Below are 12,834 nucleotides of genomic sequence, written 5' to 3'. Positions count from 1 at the left end.
TCAGTAGTTTTTATCATTACAGCATTTTCCCCTCTGTATAATGGACAGACATTAGGAGTGTTTCCTTACACTTAGATACGTTTATACTGTGTATATTTGCATGCTTTTTATGAATGTCTGCTGCTAATGTTATACATTAACGGCTACATTACGCCGCCGACTCTGTGTGAGCTATATCTTTGCTGCTGTAACACCTCAAATTTCCCCATTGTGGGACTAATAAAGGACATCTTTATCTTTATCTTTACCAGTTCTAACCCATGCCCACTTAGCCCATACACAACCCGTATTGCACCCACAACATTTGCCCAGTTTAAGCCCATGCCCACCAATCCCAGATGGCGCCCACATGGAACCCTGTACCATTGCCCACTTCTAGCCCATTCCCACTTGGTACCCAGGAATCCCGCATTTACCCCATTTGGGGCCCAGTTGGACATGTTGGCTGGGTACAGTACTTTTATTCTTGCAGTATTTTTATCATTGCAGTATTTTCAATCATTCAGTATTTTTTTTTATCATTGCAGCGTTTTTATTTATTTCCCCTCTGAACCATAGACAGGCATTAGGAGTGTTTCCTTACACTTGTATATGTTGTGGGCTGTAAGTGTGTATATACATGGGGATCTGTGTATATACGTATATACTGTGTATATTTGCATGCTTTTTATGAATGCCTGCTGCCAATGTTATACATTAACGGCTACATTACGTCGGTGCCACTGTGTGATGTATATCTTTGCTGCTGTAACACTGCAAATGTCCCCGTTATGGGACAATTAAAAGACATCTTTATCTTTAGAAATTGAAGATTCACTTGCGAGGCCATTTTCAACACGGACCTTTCAAGAGAAGCTATATCGTCCAACACTCGGTCAGTGCTGTCTAAGTGCTTTTCTGTATATTGTTTGTCCACCCGTGGTGTCATAAATTATGGTATAATGAGGGGGATTTATTCAAGTAGGACGAAGTAGGACTTCATTGAAGGCCCAGGTGTGAAATGCATGGCCCTCCACTGGTTCAAATAATGTCTAAAACTAAATTACCAGTTACATGTGCAATTTCAATATTCAACAATTATCTCAACAAAAAAGGACAATCTGAATTTTTTTTAAATGCACAATAAAACAGAAAAGCCATTTCCGGGTATTTTACAATTCAGTCTTCATTGGGGAAAAAACATTCAACAATTTGCTTTTCTTATTTAATACATAGTTCAGCACAGCAGGTGGCGGACAAGCACCTTAAAATGTCATTCGCCTACACAAGGAAGAAGAACATGCCCGAGGCGCTCCCGTGTCCTCGTCTTTCGGACAACCTGAGAATAATGTTCTTGAGGATTAAAGTTTATAAATGTAAGTATGATGTGATTTTTTATTTTATTTTATGTTGTTGAACAGTGTTTTTGTTTATTTTATAATTTCGTCATTAAAAGGCTGTGGCGGTTGGAGAGTCAGCTTCGTGTTAGGGCGTGTTAAAGATCCCGATACCCACACTACACCCTCATTGAAGTATATACGAGTAAAATTATCCGAGCGCGCAGCCAAAGTATATTGTCCACAATTATTTGCGGACTTAACCAAAATCCCATTGAACTGGCGATGTTCGGTGGAATTCTTGTGCCCATGCTGAAAAAAATTCTCTTCAAATGTACATATCGAATTATGACATTATGATAAACAGTTGCATGTGTGCAATTTCGGTCACTCTTTTAAAGTCACCTACGTGTTTTGTCCGAGTGCAGCTAGCGTACTTAGCGACCTTGTGTGCATGCGCCGCAGATTGTGAGAGCGCCTCAAATAGTACAAATGAAGCTATAGCTTGTTCCGGTGGGTCCCAAGCCAGGGTTTTTTCCTAACTACCACATTACTTAAGTTTTAATATCACTCTCAACGTCAAAATTGTTACAAATAAATACATAATATAACGTGCCGCCAAGCTCGATGACATAGGAGGCGGAAGTTGGTGTCGTCACACGCATTGTCCCAATTTTGCAATATCGGTACGCTTGGAACCTGTGCTCTGCAACACCCCATGTACACGTCAACGAGGAACGTATGGTGTAGAGTGTTTATTGCGATTGGGCCATTCTTTGTCACGGTCTTCTCTCTGACAAATTGGCATATTTAGCAGCCAAAATATAATGAGCCGTTGCTGTGATAGTAGTTGCAGCCCAAGGTTATTTTAGTAAACGAAAATGAACTCAAAACTTGAATAGAAAAAAATAAAATTCGATAATGAAAAAAATACAGTGAACCCTCGGTTATCGCGGTTAATGGGGACCGAGACCACCCGCGAAAACTGAAAATCCGCGAAGTAGCGGCGCACCTTCAAAAATGCTTAAAAAAAAAAGTGCGAAGTAGTGGTGCACCTTCAAAAATGTTTAAAAAAAAAAAATTAATAAATATATATATATATATATATATATATATATATATATATATATATATATATATATACACACGGGTAGAGAGAGAGAGAGTGAAATTCATGCTATAACAAAAAAAAAAAAATTATTATTAAAACTTATTATTTTTTTATTCCCCAGCCATTATTTTTGTATTTATTCAATTACTTCTTTTTGTATTTTTTTAATTGCTTCGACCTTTACCTGCTGGTACGCCGTCCGGTGTGCCCTGTGAAATGAAAGGTGGCATTCTTCATTTATTTTTTTTATTCATTTATTCATTCATAACTGACAGCCTCGCGCTCCGCTCGTGCTCGGGCGGAAGAGGTGCTCCTCTTCGGCTTAATTGTCATGCACGCCGGACCTGCTCCCCCGAAGCGTGTCTCCGTTCGATTGAACTCGGTTTCATTTCGCCCCGCCCGTGCCCGGGGAAGGTGCTCCTATTCGGCTTAACTGTGACACACGCCCGCCCTCCTCCCCCGGAGCTTCCATTCGGTTAAACTTAAGGGCCGTTTGGCACCGCCCGTGCCCGGGGAAGGTGCTTCTCTTCGGCTTAACTGTGACGCGAGCATGCCCTCCTCCTCCGGAGCTTCCATTCGGTTAAACTTAGGGGCCGCTTGACACCGCCCGTGCCCGGGGAAGGTGCTCCTCTTCGGCTTAACTGCCACGCACGCCGGCCGGCCTCCTCCGGAGCTCTCGTACGCTCCCGAACAGAGCGAAATGTCGCCCCGCTAGTGCCCGGGCGGAAGTTGTTCCTCTTCGGCTTAACTGCCACGCACGCTGGCCGGAGCTCTGGTACGGTCCGAACCGCGCGAAACGTCGCCCCAAATCGTGCCCGGGGGAACGTGCTCTTCTTCGTCCACTCTCCTCTTCGCCCACGCTCTTCTTCGGCGCATGCCGGCCGTCTAACAGCTCCAGCGCCCCGTCGTGCCGCTCGGCGAAACTACAATGTCCCCGAATATTTTTTAGACCCGCGAAGCACTGAACCCGCGAAAGGTGAACCGCGAAGTAGCGAGGGTTCACTGTAAAATGAAAATGCTCTTTCAAAAATTAAAACTATCTAAAACTAGTGATGGCAAAATGAAGCCCCATAAAGCAGCCAAGCCCTGCAGGGAAATACTTCACACACGAATGGGCTTCGAGATGCTTCATTTTTCTTGACTACGCCATCCCGTGGACAGAAAAATGTATAACATGCTTGGTGCATGCAATAAAATGGTGAGCTGTAAATCATGCTCTGCTTACCAAACAATATGTATTTGAAGAGTGATTTTAATTGTTCTGTTTTACTTTGTCTTCTCACTTCTCCAATATTCAGACAGCTCCGCCAAGACCAACGTTTCACCCCCACACTGATATAAAATGGACCCAACCGTTTGGGTCTCTTTCCAAATTTGGTACCAAAGCCTCCCCCACAGTGCGGCAGCTATCTTGAATTGGCCCGTTCCCAGAGAGTTTTACTTCATTCAGTGTCATTCAGTATTATTCAAAATCTTTCAGTGTCATTCCAAATCATTCAATGTCATTCACGATCTTTCCACATCCTTCCACCTTCCATCGTTCAGTGTCATTCCACATTCTCTTTGATATATAACATAACATAACAATAACATAATCCTGGGTCAGCAGACACCTAATTAATGTGTTAATACATGATACATTTTTATATAAGCAACACTTATGATTGTAACGTATTTTTAATTCTTTCTAGGCGGGAACTGTCCGAACAAAAAATTCATGCAATTTGTAATTAGACACTTTGTCATACAAAAAGTCACTCAGGGCAAGAGAAAAAAAATTGTCACTTGCCCTAGTTGGGCAAGTAATTTGGCCACTCGGGCAAGGCAAATTTTAGTGGCACTTGCCCTATGGGGAAGCAGTTTTTAAAGTTAACTTCGAACCCTGTGATGGTGTCTTGTGACCAGTCTTTATCAGCTGATGTTCCATGAAGGCGTGCCTTACCTGTCACAAGAATGAAGGCAAGTCACGCCCCCCGCTGTCCGTTCACTCCGCCAAGATGCTGCTCCAGGTGGTAGAGAGGATGAAGGCTCCCTTGTCTCTGTTCATGGTTTTTATGCCTCGCTTGCAGATCTCAATTGCTTCTTTGATCCAGCGCTGTAGTTTGTTCTCTCCGGTGCGGATGACCCTGCCCTTCTCCCAGTCCATGATGTGGTTTTCCCTTTTGCAGTGGTCAGTGATTGCTGATTTGTAATGTTCATGTTGTGCTTGTTCTTTTACTGCTCTGATTTTTTAATTTTTTTGACAGGTAAGTCACACCCTCATGGAACATCAGCTGATAAAGACGGGTCTCAAGACACCATCATGCGACACTCTGAAGAAGGCGAAAGACTCGCCGAAACATGTCAGGTAAAAAATTAACCTAAAACATAATTGTCTGCTTTTAATGAATCAGTCAAATATCAATAATAAGAAGACAAAATGAACCTAATACAAATAAATGAATGCTTAATAACTCCCCTGGACATGCTCCTAAAAATCCAAACCTTCACCTGTAAATAAAACGTCCCGACCTGAAGACATCTTAATGTTATTATTTTGTTATACACACAGCGCCGCCAAGTGGAATCAAAAATTTGTTTTTATTTTAATTTTCACGTACTGCACGGTGCCCTTTTGACGAATCCGACTGAAAATTAGTCAGAAAAGACTCACTTACTCTCTGCCGAATTTTGTGACGTTTTGGCAAAAGGCGTGGCTATTACGGTGCTGAAAAGTCCGATTGTACTCTGTGGCAACAAAAGCTCCGGCAACATTACTCAGATGATCCTATCTTCTCGAAGTTGTACACATTTGAGGATACTTCAGCCCTGAAGACATCTACCAACTTATTTTTCATCGTAGTAGTAGCGCCACCAACTGGTAAAAGCTAATACAAGTTATTTTCTTAGATGTTTTTCTCCGTGCAACTCAACAAGGTCGCCCTCATATATGCTCGGAGGACTGTTTCGGCCATGAGGATGTCACAATACGAAATTCATCCTTTTTCGTGAAAAGTTGTGGGAGTGGCATTGCACTGTTTGGCAATAAAACAACGCTGATTATGAGGTTCTAAATATGAACGACAACTCGTGAAACTTGACACACACATCAGGCAGAGCAAATTTATCAATATTTTATACGTTAGTTGTGCAGCTTTTTTGAAATGGCTCGCCATGGCCCTCGAGAAATGTTCAAAAAAGCAGCCCTGGTTGAGTGTTTCACCTCGCTTTTTGTAAATTTTATGGAGTACAGTGAACCCTCGGTTATCGCGGTTAATGGGGACCGAGACCACCCGCGGAAACTGAAAATCCGCGAAGTAGCGGCGCACCTTCAAAAATGCTTAAAAGAAAATACAATATATATAATAAATATATATATATATATATATATATATATATATACGGGGAGAGAGAGAGAGAGAGAGTGAAATTCATGTTATAACAAAAAAACCAAATTATTATTAAAACGTATTATTTTTTTATTCCCCAGCCATTCTTTTTGTATTTATTTAATTACTCCGACTTTTACCAGCTGGTACGCCGTCCGGTGTTCCCTGTGAAATGAAAGGTGGCATTCTTTAATTATTTATTTATTTATTCATTTATTCATTCATAACTGACAGCTTCGCGCTCCGTTCGTGTCCGGGCGGAAGAGGTGTTCCAATTCGGCTTAACTGTGACACACGCCCGCCCTCCTCCCCCGGAGCTTCCATTCGGTTAAACTTAGGGGCCGCTTGGCACCGCCCGTGCCCGGGGAAGGTGCTCCTCTTCGGCTTACTGTGACGCGAGCATGCCCGCCTCCTCCGGAGCTTCCATTCGGTTAAACTTAGGGGCCGCTTGGAACCGCCCGTGCCCGGCAAAGGTGCTCCTCTTCGGCTTACTGTGACGCGAGCATGCCCTCCTCCTCCGGAGCTTCCATTTGGTTAAACTTAGGGGCCGCTTGGAACCGCCCGTGCCTGGGGAAGGTGCTCCTCTTCGGCTTACTGTGACGCGAGCATGCCCTCCTCCTCCGGAGCTTCCATTCGGTTAAACTTAGGGGCCGCTTGGCACCGCCCGTGCCCGGGGACGGTGCTCCTCTACGGCTTAACTGCCACGCACGCCGGCCGGAGCCTTGGTACGGTCCGAACCGCGCGAAACGTCGCCACCGATCGTGTCCGGGGGAACGTGCTCTTCTTCGTCCACTCTCCTCTTCGCCCACGCTCTTCTCCGGCGCACGCCGGCCGTCTAACCGCTCCAGCGCCCGTCGTGCCGCTCGGCGAAACTACAATGCCCCCGAATATTTTTTATACCCGCGAAGCACTGAACCCGCGAAAGGTGAACCGCGAAGTAGCGAGGGTTCACTGTATGTATAAGACCAAGACCTACAAAAAAGTCTCTTGAAGCAATGAGCTAGGTTTTACAGGAAGTCGGCCATTTTGAATTTACTTAAAAGGGGCGGGTCACCACAATGGACTTTGTGTAGAAATTATTATTGGGGCCCGAGCAGCGACCGCGGCGAGGTCCCTATTGTTTATGTAGAAATTATTATTAGGGCCCGAGCAGCGACCGCTACGAGGTCCCCATTGTTTTTGTGGAAATTATTATTATTATTATTATTAGGGCCCGAGCAGTGACCGCTGCGAGGTCCCTATTGTTTTTCTAGAAATTGTTATTAGGGCCCGAGCTGCGACGGCTGCGAGGTCCCTATTGTTTTTGTAGAAAATATCATTACTTTTATTATTATTATTATTATTATTATTAGGGCCTGAGCAGCGACCGCTGCGAAGTCCCTGTTGTTTTTGTAGAAATTATTATTATTATTATTTTTCCGATTGTACGATCGCATTTTTGACCCCGAAACATGCACAAAAACTCACCAAACTTGGCAGTCTCATCGGGCATGGCGAGAAATTTGATATTTTAACGTCTAATATGAACAGGAAGTGAGTTATGAATTTTTGAAAGTCCGACTTTTGCCCTTTTTTGCATGTTTACAGGGGTCATTCTTTTGCACCCTGATCCTAAAGGCTTCATCTGATTGCCTTAAAATTCTGTCTGTAGCATCTTAAGACCTGGGACAAACACTGGGGCTAAAATCTTTTGTTTCCGAAATACTATATGACGGGGGCGGGGCTTCAAAGTTTTCACTTAAGATTTCCTTCGCCGCAATGGACAAAATGCTTAATAACTCTCCTGCACATGCTGCTAAAAATCCAAAACTTCACATGTACATAAAGAGTCGGTACCTGAAGACATCTATATGTTTATATTCTGTTATACACCTTGCGCCAATCAATAACATTTTTTACATTTTGACGTACTGCACGGTGCCCTTTTAACGAATCCGATTGAAAATTGGCTAGAAAAGACTCAAGACATTGATCTTACTCTATCCCTATTTTTGTGACTTTCCTTCGAAGGGCGTGGCTATTGCGGTGCCGCAGAGTCTGATTATTCTCCGTGGCAACAAAAGTTCCTGCAAAATGATTCAGATGATCCATCTTCTCGAAATTTTTCACATTTGAGGATATTCAGGCCCTGAAGACGGCTGCCAACTTATTTTTGATCGCAGTGGTAGCGCCACCAACTGGTTAAAACAAATACAAATTATTTTCGTTGATGTTTTTCTCCGGGCAGGTTCACAAAATCTACCTTATATTTGCTCGGATGAGTGTTTAGGCCTTGAGGATGTCACAATACGAAAGTCTTTCGCCTTCTTCAGAGTGTCACATGATGGTGTCTTGTGACCCGTCTTTATCAGCTGATGTTCCATGAGGGCGTGACTTACCTGTCACAAGAATGAAGGCAAGTCACACCCCCCGCTGTCCATTCACTCCGCCAAGATGCTGCTCTAGGTGGTAGAGAGGATGAAGGCTCCCTTGTCTCTGTTCATGGTTTTTATGCCTCGCTTGCAGATCTCAATGGCCTCTCTGATCCAGCGCTGTTGTTTGTTCTCTTCGGTGCGGATGACCCTGCCCTTCTCCCGGTCCATGATGTGGTTTTCCCTTTTGCAGTGGTCAGTGATTGCTGATTTGTAATGTTCATGTTGTGCTTGTTCTTTTACTGCTCTGATTTTTCATTTTTTTGACAGGTAAGTCACACCCTCATGGAACATCAGCTGATAAAGACGGGTCTCAAGACACCATCATGCGACACTCTGAAGAAGGCGAAAGACTCGCCGAAACATGTCAGGTAAAAAATTAACCTAAAACATAATTGTCTGCTTTTAATGAATCAGTCAAATATCAATAATAAGAAGACAAAATGAACCTAATACAAATAAATGAATGCTTAATAACTCCCCTGCACATGCTCCTGAAAATCCAAACCTTCACCTGTAAATAAAACGTCCCGACCTGAAGACATCTTAATGTTATTATTTTGTTATACACACAGCGCCGCCAAGTGGAATCAAAAATGTGTTTTTATTTTAATTTTCACATCCTGCACGGTGCCCTTTTGACAAATCCGACTGAAAATTAGTCAGAAAAGACTCAAGACAATGATCTTTCTCTCTGCCGAATTTTGTGACGTTTTGGCAAAAGGCGTGGCTATTACGGTGCTGAAAAGTCAGATTGTACTCTGTGGCAACAAAAGCTCCGGCAACATGACTCAGATGATCCTATCTTCTCGAAGTTGTACACATTTGAGGATACTTCAGCCCTGAAGACATCTACCAACTTATTTTTCATCGTAGTAGTAGCGCCACCAACTGGTAAAAGCTAATACAAGTTATTTTCTTGGATGTTTTTCTCCGTGCAACTCAACAAGGTCGCCCTCATATATGCTCGGATGACTGTTTCGCCCATGAGGATGTCACAATACGAAATTCGTCCTTTTTCGTGTAAAGTTGTGGGAGTGGCATTGCACTGTTCGGCAATAAAACAACGCTGATTATGAGGTTCTAAATATGAACGACAACTCGTGAAACTTTACACACACATCAGGCCGAGCAAATTTATCAATATTTTATACGTTAGTTGTGCAGCTTTTTTGAAATGGCTCGCCATGGCCCTCGAGAAATGTTAAAAAAAGCAGCCCTGGTTGAGTGTTTCACCTCGCTTTTTGTAAATTTTATGGAGTACAGTGAACCCTCGGTAATCGCGGTTAATGGGGACAGAGACCACCCGCGAAAACTGAAAATCCGCGAAGTAGCGGCGCACCTTCAAAAATGCTTAAAAAAATATACAATATATATAATAAATATATAAATATATATATATATATATATATATATATATATATATATATATATATATATATATATATATATATATATATATATATACGGGGAGAGAGAGAGTGAAATTCATGTTATAACAAAAAAACCAAATTATTATTAAAACGTATTATTTTTTTATTCCCCAGCCATTCTTTTTGTATTTATTTAATTACTCCGACTTTTATCTGCTGGTACGCCGTCCGGTGTGCCCTGTGAAATGAAAGGTGGCATTCTTTATTCATTTATTTATTTATTCTTTTATACATTCATAACTGACAGCTTCGCGCTCCGCTCGTGCCCGGGCGGAAGAGGTGCTCCAATTCGGCTTAACTGTGACACACACCCGCCCTCCTCCCCCGGAGCTTCCATTCGGTTAAACTTAGGGGCCGCTTGGCACCGCCCGTGCCCGGGGAAGGTGCTCCTCTTCGGCTTACTGTGACGCGAGCATGCCCTCCTCCTCCGGAGCTTCCATTCGGTTAAACTTAGGGGCCGCTTGGAATCGCCCGTGCCCGGGGAAGGTGCTCCTCTTCGGCTTACTGTGACGCGAGCATGCCCTCCTCCTCCGGAGCTTCCATTCGGTTAAACTTAGGGGCCGCTTGGCACCGCCCGTGCCCGGGGAAGGTTCTCCTCTACGGCTTAACTGCCACGCACGCCGGCCGGAGCTCTGGTACTGTCCGAACCGCGCGAAACGTCGCCACCGATCGTGTCCGGGGGAACGTGCTCTTCTTCGTCCACTCTCCTCTTCGCCCACGCTCTTCTTCGGCGCACACCGGCCGTCTAACCGCTCCAGCGCCCCGTCGTGCCGCTCGACGAAACTACAATGCCCCCGAATATTTTTTAGACCCGCGAAGCACTGAACCCGCGAAAGGTGAACCGCCAAGTAGCGAGGGTTCACTGTATGTATAAGACCAAGACCTACAAAAAAGTCTCTTGGAGCAATGAGCTAGGTTTTACAGGAAGTCGGCCATTTTGAATTTACTTAAAAGGGGGCGGGTCACCACCATGGACTTTGTGTAGAAATTATAATTGGGGCCCGAGCAGCGACCGCGGCGAGGTCCCTATTGTTTTTGTAGAAATTATTATTATTATTATTATTAGGGCCCGAGCAGTGACCGCTGCGAGGTCCCTATTGTTTTTCTAGAAATTGTTATTAGGGCCCGAGCTGCGACGGCTGCGAGGTCCCTATTGTTTTTGTAGAAAATATTATTACTTTTATTATTATTATTATTATTATTATTAGGGCCTGAGCAGCGACCGCTGCGAAGTCCCTGTTGTTTTTGTAGAAATTATTATTATTATTATTTTTCCGATTGTTCGATTGCATTTTTGACCCCCGAAACATGCACAAAAACTCACCAAACTTGGCAGTCTCATCGGGCATGGCGAGAAATTTGATATTTTAAACGTCTAATATGAACAGGAAGTGAGTTATGAATTTTTGAAAGTCCGACTTTTGCCCTTTTTTGCATGTTTACAGGGGTCATTCTTTTGCACCCTGATCCTAAAGGCTTCATCTGATTGCCTTAAAATTCTGTCTGTAGCATCTTAAGACCTGGGACAAACACTGGGGCTAAAACTTTTTGTTTCCGAAATACAATATGACGGGGGCGGGGCTTCGAAGTTTTCACTTAAGATTTCCTTCGCCGCAATGGACAAAATGCTTAATAACTCTCTTGCACATGCTGCTAAAAATCCAAAACTTCACATGTACATAAAGAGTCGGTACCTGAAGACATCTATATGTTTATATTCAGTTATACACCTTGCGCCAATAAATATCATTTTTTACATTTTGACGTACTGCACGGTGCCCTTTTAACGAATCCGATTGAAAATTGGCTAGAAAAGACTCAAGACATTGATCTTACTCTATCCCTATTTTTGTGACTTTCCTTCGAAGGGCGTGGCTATTACGGTGCCGCAGAGTCTGATTATTCTCCGTGGCAACAAAAGTTCCTGCAAAATGATTCAGATGATCCATCTTCTCGAAATTTTTCACATTTGAGGATATTCAGGCCCTGAAGACGGCTGCCAACTTATTTTTGATCGCAGTGGTAGCGCCACCAACTGGTTAAAACAAATACAAATTATTTTCGTTGATGTTTTTCTCCGGGCAGGTTAACAAAATCTACCTTATATTTGCTCGGATGAGTGTTTAGGCCTTGAGGATGTCACAATACGAAAGTCTTTCACCTTCTTCAGAGTGTCACATGATGGTGTCTTGTGGCCCGTCTTTATCAGCTGATGTTCCATGAGGGCGTGACTTACCTGTCACAAGAATGAAGGCAAGTCACGCCCCCCGCTGTCCGTTAACTCCGCCAAGATGCTGGTCCAGGTGGTAGAGAGGATGAAGGCTCCCTTGTCTCTGTTCATGGTTTTTATGCCTTGCTTGCAGATCTCAATGGCCTCTCTGATCCAGCGCTGTTGTTTGTTCTCTTCTGTGCGGATGACCCTGCCCTTCTCCCGGTCCATGATGTGGTTTTCCCTTTTGCAGTGGTCAGTGATTGCTGATTTGTAATGTTCATGTTGTGCTTGTTCTTTTACTGCTCTGATTTTTCATTTTTTTGACAGGTAAGTCACACCCTCATGGAACATCAGCTGATAAAGACGGGTCTCAAGACACCATCATGCGACACTCTGAAGAAGGCGAAAGACTCGCCGAAACATGTCAGGTAAAAAATTTACCGAAAACATAATTGTCTGCTTTTAATGAATCTGTCAAATATCAATAATAAGAAGACAAAATGAACCTAATACAAATAAATGAATGCTTAATAACTCCCCTGCACATGCTCCTAAAAATCCAAACCTTCACCTGTAAATAAAATGTCCCGACCTGAAGACATCTTAATGTTATTATTTTGTTATACACACAGCGCCGCCAAGTGGAATCAAAAATTTGTTTTTATTTTAATTTTCACGTACTGCACCGTGCCCTTTTGACGAATCCGACTGAAAATTAGTCAGAAAAGACTCAAGACAATGATCTTACTCTCTGCCGAGTTTTGTGACGTTTTGGCAAAAGGCGTGGCTATTACGGTGCTGAAAAGTCCGATTGTACTTTGTGGCAACAAAAGCTCCGGCAACATGACTCAGATGATCCTATCTTCTCGAAGTTGTACACATTTGAGGATACTTCAGCCCTGAAGACATCTACCAACTTATTTTTCATCGTAGTAGTAGCGCCACCAACTGGTAAAAGCTAATAAAAGTTATTTTCTTGGATG

This window comes from Idiotropiscis lumnitzeri, unplaced genomic scaffold, assembly GCF_059441095.1.
Source record: "Idiotropiscis lumnitzeri isolate Australia: NSW breed Sydney's pygmy pipehorse unplaced genomic scaffold, RoL_Ilum_1.0 HiC_scaffold_270, whole genome shotgun sequence".
Classification (NCBI taxonomy): Eukaryota; Metazoa; Chordata; class Actinopteri; order Syngnathiformes; family Syngnathidae; genus Idiotropiscis; species Idiotropiscis lumnitzeri.
Note: the sequence above shows the minus strand (reverse complement) of the source record.